We start from the raw sequence: 14,022 nt of genomic DNA, 5'->3' as shown, positions 1-14,022 counted from the left end.
CTCCAGGGGTCTACCCCAAAGGGTAATAGGAACTTACTCCCAGGACACCGATTCTTAACAAGCACCCAGTCACCAACTTGAAACTGCCTCAGCTTAGCATGTCTTTTACCAGTTCTTTCGAGCATCCCATAGTGAGCATGTCAGCCATGGACATTCCAGAATGTTCTCCCTCACCTTCACTGAGGCACACCCTTGTATGAATTGGGCTTGAATCTTGTCAACAGTGTCCAGTAGTGTACATGTGCTGGCAAGATCTTGTAAGCGAGTATAAAAAGCGTCAAGTGATTCCTCTGGTGAATGGTTGGCATGGCGTAACAGCAACCATTCATAGTCAGGATAGGCAAGGGTCTTAAAATGCTAAGTGAATGCCTCCTTCAGAGTAGTGTATGTGTAGGGTGGTCCATTTTCCACCACAGGTTTACTAAGCTTGTGAATAGCAGCACCCCCCAGATGCAGCAACACAGGGCCATGTTTGTCTGAGTCTAGCACCACTGAAGCAGAGTAGGTATCTAGCCGCTCCACCCAGTCTGTCCAACGTGCCGCTTGCACAGATAGGGGACCATCCACCACAAATGGCTCTAAGGCTGATATTGAGGCCATGGCACCCAAAGGTGCAGACAACCAGGCAAGCACAATGCAGGAAAGATGCCTCTAAGCCGACCCAGGTGCACAGGAACCTCAGGAGATTATTCCAGGACATACCAGCAGAGGGCCTTTGTGGGGCGCACTAACGTGAGTGACTGGCAGAAAGTGGGTGCACATATGAACCCTCCTGGGTGGCCAAGTAGGGGATTGGGCAGATCATGCCATGGCAGTACATAATCACACTGGTGGCAAGGTAAGTCCTTGTGTTAGAAAGTCTCTGTAGGGGGCAGCACAGCACCGTAAGACCTCACCCAGCCAAACACAGATGAATGATCAAACCCACGCCTGCTCCCTTTCAGGATTAACATGGCTGCCACTTGGGGGCCGGGACGACCGAACCATGGGACCGGCACACCTCCTGGGGAGTTCAGCGTGACAGTGACAGGATTGCAGCATGCCAAAGCCAGGGCCGGACTGGGAGCAGAAACCGGCCCTGGCAAACTGCTCTGCCGGCCCCCCTGGGGTGAGGGGGAGTGCAGCTGAGCAGTTTGCGAGGGCTGGTTCCGGCCGATTTGTTACCCCCGACAAAAATGGCCCCCCAGGGGCCCAAAACCGGCCCCCACCCTAGCAGCCTACCAGGGAAACGCCCGGTGCCCGCTATGGCCAGTCCGGCCCTGGCCAAAGCAGCACGAGCAGCTGCGTCCTCGGTCACAGGAAATGGAGCAGGGTGGGGCAGGTGCCACCCTGTGGGTCCGCAGAAAGAACAGGGACCGCTGCACACCATCCGACAAGGGAGCACTGAGAAAAGACAGAGTGGTGCACGGGTGGGAGACCATCACCTTAGTCGGCAATTTGTTGTGTGTATAGGCTCATTAGTAAGCCATAAATAATGCAGACCACACCAGCATTAACCATTACGTTTTCAGCATGAAACACGGGCTCTCGGGCTATTTATTATATTCCCATTAGGCCACGGCCCTCGCATCATGTTCTGACATAATGGGGTATTCTTTCAAAATACCCGGTACTTGGGAGGTCTGCATGGAATGGTCCATGCAACCTCCGGAAACAAAACAATGCACAGTAACTTTTTCGATTTTTTTTTCATTGAACACGATTTAAGGGACATTAAAACACTGCTTGTCTTAAAATATCTGTGTTTTGTGTTTTGGAAATGGAAATAAGTCCTGAAAATTTGTTTCTGAAACCACTTTTTTACTTCTGTCAAACCTATGTTAAGCTTCCTCTCCCTCTTTTCCACCCAAAACCACCAATAGCCGCACTCTGTAACTGTCCTTGTTTATAAATAGAAGCGCTCCAGCAGGTGCATTAACCCACTGAACCATCAATTTTTTTCTGTTTGTATGAAAGAAGCGGTTTACCGGAACACATTGCTCCCCCTACCGAGTGACTGACATTATATAAATGTGTATAGTGTCCCAAAGCGCCCAAAGGTGCAGTGACACCCCATGTAGGCGCTTTACATAAACCAAATAATTCATGAATTAGCACGCAAATCTCCATAGTGAATGCATTAATGTATCAAAAAGTTGGTTTGTTAGTCTGACACAAGGTAGCTTGAAAGTTGATGCTGCGTCCAGTCTCATCAGTGTTAATCTTGTTCCAAAAAGCAGGTACAGAATGCCATGTCTAGAGGTACTAGCTTTGTATCAAAATACATTTGCATTTTTTTAAATTTCTTTATATGTCACCCCAAAGGGAATATTAGACCGTAATGGAATAGGAAGTGTTCAATAAACTCAATTTTCACCCAACATGTGCCATTGAAAGTACCACGTGAAGGGGGCTGGTGCTATCGATGATGCTAGTGTCGTAGGAGGGGAGGAGGGACTGAGAGTGGTGTTACAGGATGGAGATGGAAGAGATGGTGGTGAAAAGGGGTGCCTAGAATCGTATTTACCTAGAGAGTGTTGATGGTGTGGGCTTACTGCAGAGAGGTATCCGAGGTGTTCTGGTGCTGGCGGGGCGGGACGTTGTTCGGGGCGTTCGTTTGAAAGAAAATTGAAGGGAGGGCATAGAAGATGGCAACTAATCTGGCAGTGGAGAGTTTGGGAGTTGGGAAAGTGTGTGTTGGGTGGCATATATCTGTGTGTTAGGCCCTTGCCACGCTGAATATTACTTCGTCAGAGAATATTTTGAGTGCCACTCAGTTGTGTAACAGTAACCTCTGCTATGTATAGCACAATTTATTTATTTATCAAGTTTTATATAGCGCGAACAAGATCTCGAAGGATATCAGAACGCTTTACAAAAGGGATGTAAGGAAGGACATAAAAGCAATGTCGACATCACATAAGAATACAAAAACAGGAAAAATCGCATAATTACAAGGCGATATAGAGTGATGGAAATGGCTGCCGGTTTGAACACTCCTTCCTATCAAGGTTCCAAGTACCAGGACCCGCTCCAGTACATGACATAAAGCTGACATCTAGGCCTGGAAACACTCATGCGAGAGAACACCTTCGGGCCTGCAACCTTCTTTGGTGCTATGCTAAACGCCCTTGAAAGAATCTAAGAGTACCAGAACTGTAAGTGTCCTCATTTAATATATTGCTTGAAACCAGAGTTCCATCTGTTTCTAAGCAATGCCTACTTTTGCCAGTACCTTAAGTTAGACCCAGGCAAATCAGTGATAATTCCACGATCACGCAAGTTCAAATGTCCAAGTTCCACTGGCTGAACTCCCAACAGCTTCTCTACTGAGGACTGTCAGCCCCTTCCTTTAGCATTATGGTCTTTGGTATGACATGCCTAGTGCAGGTGTTCTAATGTGTCGTGGATGTCCTTAGTTACTCAAGCACGGTTGCGGCCATAGGTGCTCAAGCACGGCTAGTTTCCATAAAGATGGCAGCCCTGTAGCGTCTGATGGGTGCCAAGCTTGTGCATCTTCTGGGATTAGCATGTCCCTTCATCTGAGATGACATCCTTGGAATTCCACTTTTTTGTGACTATGTTAAATTTAACATTGTTTGGAGCAAGTGGAATGATTAGGATGCTTGGTAAAACCTAAGGATCTTGAAAACATCAACACGCCGTGGAGCAGAAACGGACCTCATTGCTCCTAACTTGTAATTTCTGATGGTGAAGCATGTAGGAAGTGCGCTGGAAACGGGTTATACCAGTCTCAAACAATTTATCCCACTGTGATTAAATTGTTATGTTATGTTATATAGGCTTATAAAGCGCACTGCTACCCAAGGGTGTCCTGACGCTAAGCAGTATCTACCTGGTACCCGCCACCCCTGACCAGAAATTGGTGCAATATGTGTCGCTTGAAAACATCCAGCTCTGCTGATTTGGAATTTATATGGGTGCGATAAATACCACTCCATTTTGGGGAATGGCATGTTATTGTTACTATTTAATGCTCCAAAATCTGCATGTTTCAGTAGATACCATGTTTTGCTCCTCTCGATAAATATCGACAAGTTTGATCTGCTTATATTTATCACAAGAGATCATAATTGCGACATGTGAGGTAACAGCAGTTATCGCACATATTGTAATTAACCGGGCCAGTCATAATGAGGACGTTTGAAGGACAGCACGTCAAAGGAGGGACAGAACATTTTTTAACACTAAGCTTGGAAAAAATATTTTTGGGGCCTCCATTGTGGCGCAATTAATCAAAAAATAGGGATTTACAAATTATAAAAGATGGGTAAAAGTGAATAATTTTCTGTGGTTTGACAAGCTCCATTTCTGGGTCTGGCAACAGTCTGTAGACAATAACAGCTACAACATGGATATAACATAGGATGTAGAAGAGTTTGTGAGGATATTAATAATAGCATAGCTATGCTGATACCTGACCATTCGCCCTTTTGAAGTGGGGTGAACTTGTCTTACTGAGGAACCAGGACATTCCTGGTGATTTTCAAGTACAACTTCAGAAAATTTTATGACAGAGGTGGGGATGAAGATGCCTTCAGGCTGACACAACTACCGAGCTACAGTGAGTTAACCCCTTCAGCGCGGCGCGGATTACCGCGCTGTGCTGAAGGGTTCTTGCGCGGGCGGGGCCGTGACGGAGTGGTTCCGTCATCCGCACAGCGTGACCGACGCGTGTGACGGAACCACTCCGTCACGCGCATCGAAGGGGTTAAAGGCAGATATTGAGAAGAGAAATATAATGCTAGGAAAAGAAAATAGTTCTGTTAGGAGTTGGTACTCACAGAAGAATAGTGTGAGATGTAGGTTAATGGCAATGTGGTTTTATACTAGAACTTTGGAATGTTGACAGCTCCACAGAAGACAGTGGAGTGGCCCAGGGCTAATATTGGCCAGTGTGGCCATCTGCTACAGCATTTCAATAATTGTCTTTCTGTTTCACGCATTTTAGTTTAAAACATTCTACTTTCAGCGGTGGAATGTTCTAATAGCCTTATAACCCTTCTGCCTCTGTTTTTAAAGACACTTTCCATCATTTTAGGCCATCACTTGCGGTACGAGCCTATAACTCAGGATGCAGGCTTTTAACAACCAGTATAGCCCTCAGCAGCAGGCTATAAGACAATAATATATTATAGACTGCCTAAGAAAGACATCTTTACTACTTTCAGGTCTGGATTTTGGCCAATGGAACATAAACATTACACTACGCGCCCATTTGTATTCGTGTGCATTTCTTGTGGAGCTGAGCGCAAGTGCCGGCCGCAAGCATCCTTTTAAGGCACAATGCACCCTTGAGGATAAGTAGCAAACTTGTAACAGAAAGGAATCTGGCAGCAGCTTTTGCGAAATTGTTTTTTTTCCTGAATAAAACATATGTGAGAAGGAACAAACACCAAAGAAAACCAAAAGCATGTTATTTCACAGCTCCCCCACACAAAGACCTTTTATGCCACATTCATTTTGTGTTTGTATTATTCAAGAACAGATTCATTGCCAGCCACATCCTACACTAAGACAAGGAGCATAATGAGATTAAGTACAACATTAGGTACTTGAAGACATAGACAGCAGGCTTCAGAGACTGGCATTAAGAAGGCTTAGGAAATGAAAAATGCCTGTGAATGCAGACTTACATTTCTGTCTTGCCCCAGGGGAAATCCACTTTAGAAGCATATGGCACAGAATGTCTTGTTTCTAAATATGAATTGTGCTGAAAACCAAACAAAATGTGAGAATTCAGACTTATTAAAATGCATGACCACTGAAGCTGTTATTTGAAGACTGCAAGCAATACACAAGAGGATTACACAGTAAATAGTCATTGTCACTATTGCAGAGTGTATGAAAATCGCATATAAGTCTTTATAGGCAGCAATGACACAACATAATGCTTTCAAAATATGAAAAATACATTCCATTGTGTAAGTGGTGGAGGGTGATGGGCCGGAAGAGAAGCAACTTACATGTGGAGTTAAAGAAGCATTGGCAGCGGCAAGCACGCTCCCTTTCGGGTATTGGAAATAAGGGCTGGACTTTGAGAAATAGATTGTAAAAGTTATCCACATCAAAAAAAAACAGTGAGGTATTAATTTAGTGAGACGTTTAAAATACAATATTTGAAAAAAATAAATTGCAATAAATTAGATGAGTTTAGGTAAAATATTATCAAATCCTGATAGTACTTTTTAGCAATACTAGGTTATATTATTTATCTACTTTTCTCAAAAGAGAAAACTGTACAAAGGATTGAGGCCCTGCAGGGGAGACTGGAACCTGTAAATGTGTTCAATGATACCAGAGACAGGGCTATACCTTAACTTCCCTTACACTGAAATGAACCACTTCACATTATCTAGGGGTTGAGGCACCTCTTGTGGGACTCGAACACATGAACTGCTGGTTTTAGTGATACAAAGTGAGATTATACTCCTGGGCTATCCTGAAACTTAAAGGAAAGACTGCAGAGCATGAAAAGGTTGAGGCACAACTGGTGGGACTGAACCCAATGAACTGCATGTCCCAGCGATGTCAGACACAAGATTATCTGATGGATGGCATGGGATTGGAAACTGTGAACTGCTGGTTTTAGTGATACAAGTTGAGATTATACTCCTGGGCTATCCTGGAACTTAAAGGAAAGACTGCAGAGCATGAAAAGGTTGAGGCACAACTGGTGGGATTGAACCCAATGAACTGCATGTCCCAGAGATGCCAGACACAAGATTATCTGATGGATGGCATGGGATTGGAAACTGTGAACTGCAGGTTTCAGCGATACCCGCGACAAGAATATAAAAATTGATATGAGAAAAGATTCTATCCCTGAGCAATCTTTCAACATAAAGAAACAACGGCACGCTATCTAAGGGCTGAGGCACTGCTTGTGAAATTATATCCCATGAACTGCAGGTTTCGGAGACACTATTGTACCAACGAGCTGTTCTTCCACTTGAAGATATAACTGCAAAATATGTACAGGTTGAAGCATCGCTGAACGAGTTTGAAATGTGAACTGTTGTTTTCAGTATAACAGTAAATCACAGTGTACCAATGAATAACTCGTCCTTAAAAGAAAACTGCGAAACATTGATGAAATGAGAGATCACTGAAGGAATTGAAACTGTGAGCTGAAGCTTAAGCAACTCTGCTTTGACCTTAATTCCCTATTTATTCATCTTAAGGAAAACGGCAGCATAGAAAAAAGAAAAAGTTGCTTTATTCAAGAAACAAATACAGACATCAGGGTCTGCTGTACCCAGCAGGCCACCATCCCTGTGTTATTGCCCATTCCCTTTGGGTCACAAATTGCGACTTGCCTCATGAATATTGATGAGGAAGGTCATTTTGAGACCCCACTGGGAATTGCAAAATGTGTCTGAGAAACATTAATAAATTTTCTTTTGCAACTTGCAAATTGCGAGTCACTAAAATTTGCAAAATGCGAGTCGCAAAAGTAAATGGTCGTACATGTGGCCCCATATGCATATTTGTTTAAGAGATTTGTTTTTATTTTTGTGCACTGTTTTGGGGATCAAATCATCAAAATTGCTTAGGCCAGGGTTCACGGATTCCAAAAATGACTCAGTGGGGGTTACCAGATTCCAATTAGGATTCAGTGGGGGTCTTCGGATTCCAGTAATGATGTATGTGGGGTCCTCAGAAGTCAAAAGGTGAAGAATCACTGTTCTAGATCCATCAGAGTACTTTTTCCAAACTAACGATCACTCACAGAAGAGAGGAGTTATACTTATATTTATTTACATGTCCACATGGTTTTGCACTCTCCAAGAACATTTTCTTAGAACTATTGTGACTCACACAAATTCAAACTCATCAACAAACCTGCTTCATCTAGATCTACCTTCAAAATTGAAATCTCTGATCCCCTCAACTGGGCCTCTGTGAGATACCCCAACAACATTTAACATGGGATCTTCAGCCTCCTTTGGGACACAGCCACTAAATGCATGGGAAGACATTTCTTATCCTCCTTAATTCAACCAACACAAGAAAACATATGTCACTCCTAACCGTCATCAAAGACAATACTCTATATCGCATCCTAACTGCCATGTCCATCTTTAACCAGCACAAAGCAATTTGATTGGAAGGGTATTGTTAGTCTTGACTGTAAAGGATGCCTGATTCACCTATGGATTGTTCCCCAGTGAACATCACTGGGACATAGATTAATCTGTGCCAGTTATAGATTCCATTATGCACAGTATTAGACGTTTGTCAAAATGGAGAGTTAAATCGGCAAGTTTTTGTTTGTTGAACTCATTTAAACTAAGGTTTCCACAGCAAGCGATGAATAATGCATATCTTTGGTCAGTTTGGCTAAAATAAACAAAAAGAAACAAGCATTGCCAAAGCCAATAGTTCACACTTTTAAGACCCATTAACTTTTGTAATGCTTTTGTAGCCATGCTGTACCACTTATGTGCGTACCTACAAAATGATACAGCCATCTTATTTCTTTTTATTTCCAGAGCTGAGTCGGATCGGGAATTAAAATAAAGCTAAATGTGAAAGGGTGTTTCTTCAAGCGCGGGTAGGGGAGCAACATGGAGTGAACGGGTTGGTGGAGCAAAATGGAGGGCACAGGTGGGGGGAGAAACCTAGGGGGCACGGGTGGGCCAACAAGGAGAGCATGGGTGGGGAAACAATGGAGGGGTGTTGAAGAGAAGGAACGGGTGATAACAAAGGAGCTCATGGGTAGGTGAAGCAACACGGAGGGCTGGGGGACAGAAGCAACATGGAGAGCGCAAGTGGGGAGGAAAAGCAATAGGCGGAAATGCTACAAAGAGTTTGGGGGAGAAGCACATGGTTGAGAAAGTAACGTGAGATGACACAAGAGTGAGAGCAACGTGGAGGGGCAGAGAAAATAATACGGGCAACAAGTGCACGTGTACGAAGTGCAGGGGGATAGAACCACACAAGGGAGGCTGCTTAAAAACACATGCACTCTTGTGGAGTGCTTTACCAAAAGGAAAAAAGTAGTTAATAACAGCTCACATCATTTTACATTTCAGAACAGAGATATATGATCACCATCATGTAGAACCATTATTCTTTTTTTAAAGAATCTAAAATAAAACAAACTGAAAATGTGGCCAAAACCTTCTAGATATAATTAAACAGACAGGACTGCAGGCTCTGCACATGCCACGTGGATCATTTGTAGGCTGGGTTTTGATTAAGAGGCCCGGGCTTGACCCCCAACCCTCATTCCTATGATTGAGGACTGTCCCCAACCCTCATTCCTATGATTGAGGACTGCATTACATGCCTGGCACTAATTTCACTCTGCACACGCTTGCCACACTGGAACTACAATCACCGGGGCACAATAGGAGGAGCACATAGAGGTATTCTTGACTTTGGGGGCATATTGGTTTACCACAGACTGATGGGCAAAAGCTGGGAAACCCATTCTAGAATCACATTCACTTAGATCGGGTGAAGAACTTCAGTTGCCTTTACAAACCACTCAAAATGGCCGCCATAGCTATAAACAGGGATAAACTACTATCTAATCATGGATTGAATTCGTAAGAAAGAACATAGGCATCTCCATAGTATTCACTACTTGGAAAATAAAGAAAGGACCAATCTCCACTATGTAGATAAACACAGAAAAAGGACTTCACCCCAAGAGGACACTTAATGGAAAAGGAAAGAGTACTACATAACAATAACAGGTCTAGACAGTAAACAGGGTGGCCATCTTGGACTGACACATTCTAAATGGGTGGGCTCCCAAAGAACAGAGACAACATCCTCATCTCCTAACCCAACAATTGCAAAGGTGAGAGTTCCGCCCGTCAGACCAAGCGCCACCTCTTCCCCAAAGTGCAAACCACCGCATGTATCCCACCCTGATCTTCCCCCTCTTACAAGCTCAATCCCGCACTATGGAGCGCACTGGCAGCCACACCTAATCCATTACCTACCCCCCCCAACCTTACAAAAAAAGCAGCTAAAGGATTTAAACACAACATTCTAAAATCTCACCCTGAAACCCCAATCTCGGGTCGCTACTTCTCAATTAACAAAGGGCAATATACTAATGACATAATCTTCTATACTAAAAGAAGAGCTCAATGGAGAAAAGCCTTTCTGGCTCTATTCACGGTCACTGTCATGAAGAAAACAGCGCACGGACTCACGCTATCTATCCTCCCCTCCCTATTCTATAAAGCAGCAGCTACAATCACTATCTATCATAATGGGATCATCCTCATGCAATCATCAGACCGCAACCTAAACCTTCTAGATAACATCTTTCCTCTCATCAAGGAAAAAGTTATAAGAACACACACCCCCTCCCCATCCAATCACAATCACAGCTTAATTACCAACTCCCGATCTGATTCCCCATTAAGTCATGATACCCAGCTGTCCCTCCCTACACATACACCCACCCCAGACCTAACCGACACCCGAGTTAACAACACATATCTCCATAAGCCCTATTTGCACCCTAACACCACCACTACACCCACGGCTCCACTAACTCCCCACAGCCCTATCTCCCCTCACCCCACCTTACCACCCCCACCGTCTCCCCGCACCATTACTCCCACATCCCACTCACACCCCTTAGCCAATCATCACACATCCTCATGGCACCACTCATCTCCCCATTCTTCTTCCTCCCCCAACAACAATAATAATCACACGGTCCCAACCACACATATAACCCTTACCTCCCATCAGCCCGATCTCCCAACCGTCCCTTCTATCCCCACTTCTACCACCACAGTCCCTTACATAACCCACATCCAGACCACCTCAACCCGGCCTTTACACTCCCCCTCTCCATAGATAACCACACAGAAAGATCTCAACACAAGGATCCCAATTACGAATCCCCCTCAAACTGCATATAAGGCACAACTACACCTCCCTCACCCAGAGTCCATCCATTAAATATGGCAACTCTCACTACAGACCCCCACACTAGACGAGATATTACTATCTCTTCAACAAATCAAAGCTGACGTCCAAACTCTACACGATCTGATTCTTCAGCGACCCAAGCTTGCGCGCCCTAAATCTGAATTCAGAACATACCCACACATCAAAAATTCAAATCGCGCCCAACAAATACACGTAAGCTCCCAAAATCATGAGCCCCCAAGTTGGAGTAAAGTGCCTTACCCCAACGCCTTATTCCGCCCAATCAGGATCAAAAACCCCCTATCATCTAAAGAATTATTCTTCCTATTCTCACATATCAGCACCGCCACAAATGGAGCAAATTTTCACATGAACACCCTGAGAGGACTGAAACCCTTCCTGCCAGCAAATGACTTCAAACTGCAGTTTGAGCCCTAGTAATCCCAAGAGTGGAATATGGGGCTGTAGCTCTATGCGGCCTCCACAGATCGACGACAGCTGATAAGAGCCTCTATTAATTCAGCTGCGAGACTCATCATAGGTTCAAAAAGAAACTCTTGAGTCTCTCCAGACCTTAGAGCCCTCAACTGGCTACTGTTCGAAGCTAGAATTCATCTGAAAATCGCATGTATGACACACTAGGCCTTACATCAAAACACTCTGAGTTTTCTAGCTCAGAAACTGGTACTCTCTTCTGGTAATAGAGCCTCCAGGAGCTCAAGGAATCTTCTACTGAAACCACAATGATTTGCCAAGACGAAAACCTACAACCGGACCTTCTCTGGAATGGCTCCCAGGATCTGGAATGCTTTGCCCACCGAAACAAGACTGATCCCTTCTACTCCCTCCTTCAAAAAAAGCGATTCTCATGGTTAAATTCACTTGAATTACTTACTTATAACTGTAATATAATTACTAGTCTGTATTAGTAATCACCTTGTATCGGAATCACCTATATTTTTATTTTTCTATGCTTGTACCTGTTTCCAACATCTGTCATGTAAAGCGCTCTGATACCCGCAAGGGTCTTGTTTGCGCTATATAAAACCTTCAAATAAAATAAATAAATAAATAAACAAAATAATCAAGCAGGATTTCAAATAGTATACCCTGTTATAAGAGCTTTCTTATAAAACCGCTATTAAAATAATAAAACTAATTCATATTAATGTTATGTATAAATGTTGTGTCCAGCAGCCTGCCCAGTGTAAAAACTGGTCACTGTCACTGAACATGCTTATCATAGTGCTGCTATGCCTGCCAGATGGAACACTGAATAAATTTGGGTTCTCAAGTGGGAGTGCAAAACCTGGCCACACCCACAGCAGTTGTGTCTTCTCTGTTGCTTTTTCCTTTCTTCCTCTAGTTCTAAACGTGCGAATTGATGTCCCTTTCTTTCCATCCTTACATTTCTAAATGTTGCTCTCTTTGTTACTCTTTCTACCACACACACACACACACACATGTGAACACAGTGCAGACTCTATTAATCAATCACCAATCATCCACTTTGGATGAGTTCATCCATTCTCAGGTAGGAGCATTCAGTCGATGATCTCCATTCAGGAAACAACCTTATGCCTAGGTGTCCAGCAGAGCACTGTTGTCTCTGTCATGAGTGATATATTTTTTCCACAAATAATAATAATAATCATAATGTGATTTCTAAAGTGCATAGCTATCTTGTTTGAGGCATGCCAGCGCTGGTGTCCACCAGCCTCAATGCAGTTATCAAACCCCCTGACAACATGAGCTAAAAAAACAAGTTTTACATTTTATCCTAAACAGGGCTTCCGACTGGGCCTGATGAACTGCTAAGGGCAGAGCATTCCACAATTCAAGTGCGAGGTAGCCAAACGAGATCCCATCCATGCGTACTTTCTTAAATCTGGGAACAATTGCCAGCATCTCCCCTGCTGATCAGAAGTTTTTTGGTGGTACATAAGATCTAATAAACTGTTGCAAATAATGTGGACCTTTGTTATTCAGGGTTTTGTAATAGTAACACAAGGCTTTAAATGAGGATCTCTGTCTCACAGGGAGCCAATGAAACTGCTTGAGAGCAGCACCTATTGACACAGGCTTAGGCAGACTCAGTATGAGCCAGGCTGCAGCATTCTGCACTCTTTGTAGTCTGTTGATCCTGCCCTATGTCACTCTATGAGAAAGGACATTATTCCAGTCTTGACACTATCAAGGCCTGAACTACTATCTTTCTTGCTGCTGCAGACAAGAAGCACAGAATTTTCCTCACCATTTTCCTGCCACTGCAGTAATTTTGTTGTCGAAGGACAGTTTTCCGCCCACTCAAATGCCAAGACTCGACCTTGGGTTTCAGTCGGGAGCTGGACCCACCTCCTAAGGCCACCATGCAGTTGGTCTCAAATTTTTTGGATCAGGATCTTGCCGCCTAAGAGTAGTCTCGAGAAAGAACCACATTTTTCAGCACAGCTCAGCTCTTTAGAAAAGATTTATGATGGAATGATCTATTCTGACACATAAATCTGAAAATTATGTTTTATTGATTCTGACGAAATTTAAAAACATTAATAATAGACTTTATTCTGTGAATTGGCTAGTATGAATTAAGCTATTTGAAGTATTTTCGCTGCAAATGTTTTAAAAAAGATAATATATTTATTTTCAAATGAGCAGAGCCGACACAGGTTTTATATGGATGAAGGGAAATGGAGGTTGATAGAGAAACGATGGCGTGTTACGCCAAGTCTGTTTTATTAAACGTACCAGAACCCATGAAGCAGCTTGAATAAAATATATGCCTCTGACACATTTGGAAACCTTTGATGCTGTCTAGTAATAAAAATGATGCTTCCAAGCACCCTCCTGCTGAATTCAGCTGTAGCCCTTTCATCTAGCAGTGCCCATATTGACCTGTTATAATCGCACATAAAAGGATGACATATTTATTGAAGAGAGGAAAACATGATCTGGCTTCTGTTCATGCACAAAACTTTTTCAAGCATGAAAGCCCTTTACTTTCATTGTGTTTAGTGCTGCCTTGTATATATAAGGGTTGCTTTGACATAGCAAATACGTCCCCTGCAGACAATTCAAGCACTTCCTCAGTGGGGGTGCATTCAGATTGAAGAGCTC

At 43.5% G+C, this 14,022-nt stretch overlaps 1 protein-coding gene across 3 annotated transcripts in view; it reads right to left on the bottom strand.

Annotated features, from left to right (window-relative positions):
- The window catches only part of CDH11 (cadherin 11), a 245,526-nt gene that overhangs the window by 77,698 nt on the left and 153,806 nt on the right, over positions 1-14,022 (bottom strand). Inside the window, exon 2 of one of the 3 annotated variants that reach the window (XM_085639281.1) lies at positions 5,637-5,713. The exons of the other annotated variants lie outside the window; for them this stretch is intronic. The gene's annotated coding sequence lies outside the window, so the exon portion shown is untranslated. The remainder of the gene's footprint in view (positions 1-5,636; positions 5,714-14,022) is intronic. 3 annotated transcript variants of the gene reach the window in all.

This window comes from Triturus cristatus, chromosome 12 (assembly GCF_964204655.1).
Source record: "Triturus cristatus chromosome 12, aTriCri1.1, whole genome shotgun sequence".
Classification (NCBI taxonomy): Eukaryota; Metazoa; Chordata; class Amphibia; order Caudata; family Salamandridae; genus Triturus; species Triturus cristatus.
This window is presented reverse-complemented; position numbering and strand designations above follow the sequence as displayed.